We start from the raw sequence: 8,588 nt of genomic DNA, 5'->3' as shown, positions 1-8,588 counted from the left end.
ATAGCACTCTCTAGAATATTCAAAAATGAGTACAAATGCTCAAAATGCAAAAATTATCCATAATGTCTTGTACACAGCTCAAGAATTCACAGGTGTCAGGGCTTCGGTCAGACCTTGTGTAACCTGGAGTATGTATGTGGGCATGGAGAATAGGGTGTGGCTCACTTTTATCTCTCTTATCCTTCCCATTTCTAAGAGGTTATCTTTTCAGTCAAATGAGCAAGCCAGACCTGTACCAGGTCTATGCGAGGTTGAATCTGTACTAGGTACAAAGATTGATAAATGGCCTCATAGATACACTTAATTTTTTTCCACTTTGTTTCCCACTGCTTTCATCTTGTTAGGATAGAGTAGGTACCCTTCAACATGACATCTCTAAGGGACGCAGGTCAATACCATCACTTAACACAAAATAAGCTATTTCAGTCATAAAAAAATTCAATTTTCACCTCTTATAATTACATAATAGACATTGAAATTTTTCAGCAGATACCATCCCGTAAATCCATAAATTTCAGGTTTGTTTATCATAAGCAATTACATGCAGAAAAGGTACATCCTGCTAAAAGCATTTAGTCAGTAAAGACTCTGTATTTTTGTCATAATTGTTATCGGGAGATTTGATGGGACTGGATCTTTTTTGTTTCCTTCTTTCTCTCTTCTCCACATCCTTGGGATAGAAATTATGGGTTATAGACCACCTATTAATTCTTTCTTTCTTTCTCAGCCTACTACTCCAATGCATTCTTAGGCATGTGGCAGGCTGACTACGGCCTACCATCTACTAATGCCTAATAACCATGCTTGTTAGTGTTTTACGGCTAAGAGAAGCTATACATAATTTTCCCCTTTCTCAGAACTGTAGCAAACTTATTGTGTCCAATATGTTCAGTCATGCTTTGTCCTGTGCCCCTTGTATCCAAAGGACATATTATCTAGAGATGTAAGGATTGCCTGTACTTGTGGGATACTAAAGTTAGATGCACTAGTGAGAGCTTTTCTACTTAATTACTTTATTATAACCAGCTGTACTAAGCTCTCTCAGACTTCTGGATGTTACAGTGCCTAACAATGAGCCCTCAAACGCTTGTTTTTATAGTGAGTTGTAACACCCACTGTGACTTTTCAGCTCAGCCAATAATTGTATCACCACCCGTGTTGCCCTTTTTAATCATGTTGCTATGGGATTGAGCTTAAGAATAGCACTATAAACAGAACTTTCTTCAAAAATGCTGCATTGCTTGCTCCTATTGCTTTAGAATATATATTATCTATACATCAATGACACATAATTAAAATTTTCTTTATGTTGTTTTTAAAGGCAAATTTAAAATTAGAGAGAAACAAAACAATCTATTTCCATAGAGCAATTTTCCTTTGTAATACAGTCTATCTTATTATTATATCATGCAAGTAACTCTGTGCATGTTTTGGGTCTCTGTGCATGTTGGTCTCTTTGGCCAACATATGTCATAGCTGGCTGTGCAGCTCTGACCCATTTTCTGAGTAACATGTCAGGCTGCTAAAAATGAGAGGGGCTCTGAACTAAAGAAGTCTTTGCATCATACAGCAGTCCACACAGGCCTTGGGACACATCATTTCAATATGTCTCAATGTGTCCATGATAAATAAGGATGCTATATAGAGACATAGGAAAGCCCACTTTATAGAATCACAGCAGAAAGCCTTAGGATTTTGAGGCAATTTTATATTCTCTATGGATTAATATTTTCTTTTGAGAATAAACTCCTTGTTTGGTACTGAGCTCTGATAAAATAGCACGCTTAATAATGGAGCATCAAGTGAACCTAAAACCTGAGCTGTACATCATAATGTACCAAGCCATAACACTAATCATGTGTGACAGGAATCCTCTTTAAAATAATAGATAGATGGATAGATGATAGATAGATAGATAGATAATCAGGCTAGAATACTTTGAAAAGAAATAAATAAGTTGTGTGAGCAGGTTCAGACTCTCATGACACATCCTCTTCTTGGGCCACCACCTCAGCTTCTGTACATGTATATTGCCTAATGAGGAGTTCCCCTAGATTGGTGATCACAGGAAGGAAAACAATTAACCCCGTTTTATAAGCTGTGCCAAGACCAGTTGGAAGTGAACTTCTAGAGCCGTTCAGCTGCTCTCTGCAGTGGCGCTGAAAGTGAGAAGAGTAACTTAAAATCTTCCTAGTGGGAAGAACTTCATCAGTGACATCCAAATGACCACTTTGCCTGGAAGAAGAGTTACTGCAGTTGACAGAATAATGTCCCTCAAAGATGTCCACATGCTAATCTTAGAAACTTGTGAATATGTTTCCTTAAATAGCAAAAGGGACTTTGCAGATGTGATGAAATTAAGGACCTCAAGATCGAGAAATTATCCTGGACTTTTCAGGAGAGTCCAGTGTCATCACAAAGAGCCTCATAAGCAGGAAGCAGGAGGTCAGAGAGGAGAGGAGATGTTACAAAGGTAGATATAAAGATGGAGGAATGGGCCACAAGTAGCCTCTAAGAATTGGAAAGTAAAAAAAGAAAGGGGGGAAAAAAAAAGGAATTTCCCCCTAGAACTTCCAGAAGAAAAACAGTGCTGTTGACACCTTGACTTTAGCCCCATTAAGACTCATTTCAGGGGTGCCTGGGTGGCTCAGTCGTTACGCGTCTGCCTTCGGCTCAGGTCATGATCCCAGGGTCCTGGGATCGAGCCCCACATCGGGCTCCCTGCTCAGGGGGAAGCCTGCTTCTCCCTCTCCCCTCCCCCTGCTTGTGTTCCCTCTCTCACTGTGTCTCTGTCAAATAAATAAATAAAATCTTTTAAAAAAAAGACTCATTTCAGATTTCCAACTTCCAGAAAAATCAGACAATAAATCTGTAGTGCTTTAAGCCATTAAATTTCAGATAATCTCTGTAAACAGCAGTTGGGAAACTAATGCACATACATAATTCTGAATCTTTGACAATGACTAAGGGTTTGGTTGGTTGGTCAGGTACTTGGAAAACGAAACTAAACAAAACTCATTATTTACTGTTATATCATCTCTGTTCTTTCCAGCCTGATTCTATAGTTTGAATTTTCTCTTTATTATATGTCGTATTTTCCTTTTTTTGCATTCTTAGTAATTTTTTAAAAAATGTAATCCCAACATTGCATATTTTACCTTGCTAAGCACAGAGTGATTTTTATATTCCTATTCATGTTCTTGATCTTTACTGTGAGATGTAGTTACTGGAAAGTAGTTTGATCTTCTGGAGGGTTACTTCTAGGTTTTAAGGTGTGAACAGAGTTGCCTCTGCAGATCTTTTTAGATCTCTCTCTGTGCAGCTTTCTCCTCTCCAGTACTATGCCCTACAACTCAAGTTGTATTTATCTCCATGACCCAGGTCGGACTCTTTAACCCAGGAAGACCACTGGACTTCCGCCTTGGTTCCTTCTTTTCCCTTTGCCTGGAAATTGTTTCCAGGCAATAAACTGAAAAAAGCAGGTGTCTTAACTAGTAGACTTGCTCTCCCTCATGGATCATTTCCTTGAACTGTTTGATGTCCAGTTTCTGAAAATTGATGTTTAATATATATATATGTATATTTTTTTCTATTTTTGATTTTCTGGTGGGTGAGGATATTATTTTTTTATTACTTTATCTTGAACAACAGCAGATGATTTTGAAAGATTATTTTGGAATCCTTTTCATTACTTCACAAAAGTCATCTTGGAAACTTTCTTTTAACAAAGCCATTTACCAGGTTCTATACTGATAGGTCATCAACTCATGTCATTATGCTGGTGGTACTAGTAATACTAATGTATTTGGAAGTGTGAGGTATTTGGGAAGTGTAATGTGTGATAAATGTCTGAATGGCTTAACTATCCCATACATATGCTTTGAAAATAACTATTTTATTGGACTGAAAGATACTAAAAGGGAAATCAGATGTAACTAATTATAGTCATCTCTACCCTTCTGTGTATTTCCTTTTGCTTCTTCCAGGTCCCAATTCTAATTGTATTTCTTTACCCTGCAACCTATTAGCTCAATCAGTAAAAAAAAAAAACTAATATCATTTTCCTTACTAAAATCCTTTCTCATTAACATTTTATTTCTTCCAAGAAATATCTTTTGTCCCTCTGTGGTCTAAATTTAGGCATGTTGTCTTCTGTACTCCTGAAATCTTAGGGTGGCAATCATTTTGATTTGGAATTTATAAAGATGTGGGTTTGGATCTCACCTTTCATTTGCTGATTGTGAAGTGTTTAGAAATTGCCTATGCTTGGGCGCCTGGGTGGCTCAGATGGTTAAGCGTCTGCCTTCGGCTCAGGTCATGATCCCAGAGTCCTGGGATCGAGTCACGCATCTGGCTCTCTGCTCCTTGGGAGCCTGCTTCTCCCTCTGTCTCTCTCTCTCTCTCTCTGTCTCTCATGAATAAATAAATAAAATCTTTAAAAAAAATAAGTTCATTAATTTAAAAAAAAAAGAAATTGCCTATGCTTAATTTCCTTACTTTTAAAGTAGGGGAGAAAATATACATTTAGCAGATTTGCTTTGAAAATTACAAATAATGTACAAAAGCCTGACAAAGCACAAGTGTTTTGAAAAAAAAATATTTTTGTGATATGTCTATTATTGCCCACAGAAATAATCTCCTTTTTGTTTTCTGGGGTGTTATACAGGTGTTGGCATTAAGGAGAATTTATGACATACATAATTTCTTTAACCTTCATTTTCTGCTAAAGAAAGACAAGGAATGATTGTTTGATAATTTACTCTTAGAGAATTTGTCAGGTTGCCTGGCAACTAGCTAATTGGAAAATGGGGTTCTCTTCCACACAACAGCATGCCTGTGCCAAAGTAAACTTCCCAAAGTTTTCCCAGGTTGACTAGTGGCCATTTCTAGTAGTGTGTGTGTGTTTATGTTTATATATAAAAACATGTATTCCACTAAAGGCTGTAGGAGCAGGTCAGAATCAGAATTATAGGCATGGTCAATATTTTAGAAGCGATATCTAAATTCAGAAGGAAGGGGCGCCTGGGTGGCTCAGTCGGGTAAGTGTCTGCCTTCCACTCGGGTCATGATCCTGGGGTCCTGGGATCGAGTACCCCTGCTTAGCGGGGAGCCTGCTTCTCCCTCTCCAGCTCCCCCATGTTTGTGTTCCCTCTCTTGCTATCTCTCTCTGTCAAATAAATAAATAAAATCTTAAAAAAATAAAGTCTTTAAAAATAAATAAATTCAGAAGGAAGAAGATCAGTATGTTTCTGAATAAACAATAATAATGCAAGAACTTAAATATACTATATATCATCTTATGCAATATTTTAATTATAATATAATATTAATATTTGTATTTTACAGAGGAGTTCAACAAAATTATAAGATATGCTTACTTTATTTCAAATAATAAGTGGTTAAGCAGAAACACAAACTCAATTCTGACTTAAATTCCTGTCTCTAAAGGTATTCTAGACACACACACACACACACACACACACACACACACACACACACATTTTGTAAATCAGGAAACTGAAGCAAAAACCTGTGAAATGACTATGCAAAAAAACCCCCACAGCTCTATTTGAAATTCTGGGATTGGAGAATAATGCCATCTGAGCTATCAACTTATGAATTAAAAAAAAATCATCTAAAATGCATCATTTAGATGGTGTAAAAAAAGCACTTCCAATTTATCAAGTGCTCTTAGACCTAGAGGAAAACATTGAATTATCTCAATATTATATTACTTTAATTCTTCAAAATGAAATAACAAAATTTGGGGTAAAATATTCAGCATTTTCTTATATGAGAGTCAAATCAAAAGTAGGAGTGGCTTGATTTGAAGATAGCTTTTCATAGTTTCATTTTTTTCTGTTTATTTTTATTAGTTCTGTTACAGTATCATGCTGCTGTTAATTTAAAAGAGAGGGTATATAATAAGTAAGCTTTTTGATAACTATTTTGGAATATGGCTTTCCTCCTACGTAAGAAGTCTGAGAATATTTGTCTGTCATACATCATTTTTAAAATGAACTAAGAATAGAAAAGTTTTTGAAGAGAATATATTGGTTAGTTGAGAGCAAGTAGGAAGAAGTATTCTGTAGCACATGCAGTTCATTTTGACTCATCTTTGTGACAAGCAAAAAGATTTGTTGAACAGTGCCATGAAAATAGAAGAGCATAAAATCAGTGATACTCTATTCTTGTATTGGGGAATTTTATATTCTGTGTACTCAGTGTATAACTTAATGTTGTCCCAAATTTTGTGATGATGCCTCCAAATTCTCTCTTAGTTAAGAGTTTTATGTCTTTGGGCTATTTTTCACTTTTCCAATTTGGTTTAGAACATTTCTGATTTTACCTGTTTCAATCCAAAGCTAGGGAAAACTTGACAGGTTTTGCTGACTTTTACTTTGCATTTGGGGATTCGGTTCAACAATAGTCTCAAGCAAAATGTAAGAATTGCAAATCTATCCAAACTGAAACAATAGCATAATAGTTCACAAGCACCAAATAACTCTGGGACAGAAAAATGATGAATTTTGCCCATCCTTGACAGAGTGAAAAACTGACAAGTAAACATAGGGAAAAAAGGAATGCTTCTAGGCTTTCTATGACAGCAAGATTTAAAATCATATAACAAATGGCTATGCTAATGATTACACTGTTACTCTGTAGTGACACATATTTTAGAAATGTCCATAAATGGAGTGTAAGCATAATTGTTTATCCTTTTCTGTGTTACTTAACTATAATAAACCTTGGGTTCTTAAACCTCTCAGATTAAAATATATTTTCTCGGTGATCCAAAGTATGACATAAAACCTGTTAATTGCTGTTGTTGAGAATTTAGAAATTATGACTTGTAGAATTTTATGTGATATCACAGAGTATGTAACTAGATAAAATGTTATCAGTTTATCTAGATATTAGTTGCTGAATTGTATAGTCTAAAAAAAGTACAACTCTGCTTAGAATAAATACACATAGTATTACTCTGTACTTAAAGTAAATGTGAAGTATGACTTTCACCTTGGGTTGAGGACATGGTTATAAAATCTCTAATATTTTATTCAAAATAATGTATAAATGCATTGTCTGGAGAAGAGGAAACAAAGTTTTAGAATTTCAACAATTCAATATACACTAGGAGAGATTATTTTTTTAGATTTGGCCTCCAGTAATGACAAAGAGTTTTCTCATCCTTTTCTATATATTTGTGTGATACATAAACTGGGGTTATTTTTATTTTATTTTATTTTAAGCAATATGTTTAACTGCATGATTTCCACAAACTATACACGAAGATTCTAACCATCACAATTCAGTGAAATACAAAACATTAAGTTACAGGCTGTGGGAAGAGAAGGCAGCACGTATGGTGGCACCTTCCAATCCTTGGTCTGGGGGTGGGGGTGGGGGAAGGTTTTGTTTTAAACTGAGCCCCTCATTTCAATGTACAAAAGAATTACTCTGATCGGTATTAAATTGTATTGAAACAAAATGGACTAAAAAGCAACTACTACTCTATGTTGGGGTGGAAATGGGAGGAAAGAATGAGTCCTTCAAAGCAGGAGGGGAGACAGTTGGGGGAAGGTTCTGTGGCTGTGACCCCAGGTGGTCACTCATGCTGCTCCATTTTTACTTTCCGTGGTCTCTGGAAAGTCCGATTTTTCTTCTCTTTCTTCCCCTTTGTATTTGCTTGGAAGTTTCGCCAGCTGTCCACACGACCATCCTGACTTTCCTCAAAGTTTTTCCGCCACTCCCTTTCTCCTTTGGCTTTTTCTTGAGCTTCAATCTCTTCTTTGTCGCTTCCTTTCATGCATCTCTTTGGCTTCTCTCTCTTTACTTTTAATTTCCAGCTCGGCAAAGAGTTTTATGGTCTGTTTATATACTGCTTCTTGAACAGCTCAGGGTCATCCTCCTCCAACATTTGTAGGTTTTCCTTCCTTTTTTAATTGCTTTTTTCTCTCTTTCACAGTGTGTTCCACGTATTCTGTTCCTGCCTGAATTACATCCAGGGCCCTCTTCTTTTGTTCCTGATCCAGTAGCAACTTGTAAGCTTTGTCCACAGCTTCAAAAGCCTTTTGTGCTCTGGCAGCATCATCTTGCTTTTTTGTCAGGGTGCACCAATATGGATAAACTGTCGAAACCTCTTTTTTATTTCTTCATCTGTCACTTCCAGATCTATCTGAAGAACCTCAAATGGGTTCAAATTGAAGTAGGAAGAACCAGAACGGGTCAATCTTTCAATCTGACTTTTGGATGTTAGAACTCAATCTCTCTTCTCTATTTGTTTCACCTCACTGTAGAAGGTCATAAATGCTTCCTCGGTGCTCCCTCCGCCAGCCGAAGCCCGGCTCTCTCCTGGAGCTGCCATTTCCCGTGAAATGGGGTTATTTTTAAATAGTATAATCCTAACAGAGAACTGTGTGCCTCTGTTTTAAAGGATAAGCAGTTTAAATACAGCAGAATTATTTTGGGCTCATGAAGTCCCTCATGGATTGTGAGTGTAGAAAGTTCAAGTGTAATATGAAATTGTAATTATTACTTGGTAAGAATATTATGTGACTGCTAGAAGGGTTCTACTGAAAATTTTT

General features: G+C 36.4%; 1 pseudogene; it reads right to left on the bottom strand.

Moving 5' to 3' along the window:
- Window positions 1-7,609: 7,609 nt before the first annotated feature.
- LOC110578874 lies at window positions 7,610-8,368 on the bottom strand (annotated as a pseudogene).
- Between the last annotated feature and the right edge of the window lie 220 nt (window positions 8,369-8,588).

Source organism: Neomonachus schauinslandi, chromosome 4 (assembly GCF_002201575.2).
Source record: "Neomonachus schauinslandi chromosome 4, ASM220157v2, whole genome shotgun sequence".
NCBI classification, from domain to species: domain Eukaryota; kingdom Metazoa; phylum Chordata; class Mammalia; order Carnivora; family Phocidae; genus Neomonachus; species Neomonachus schauinslandi.
The sequence above is the reverse complement of the archived record's forward strand: the minus strand, read 5'-3'. Positions and strand labels throughout refer to the sequence as shown.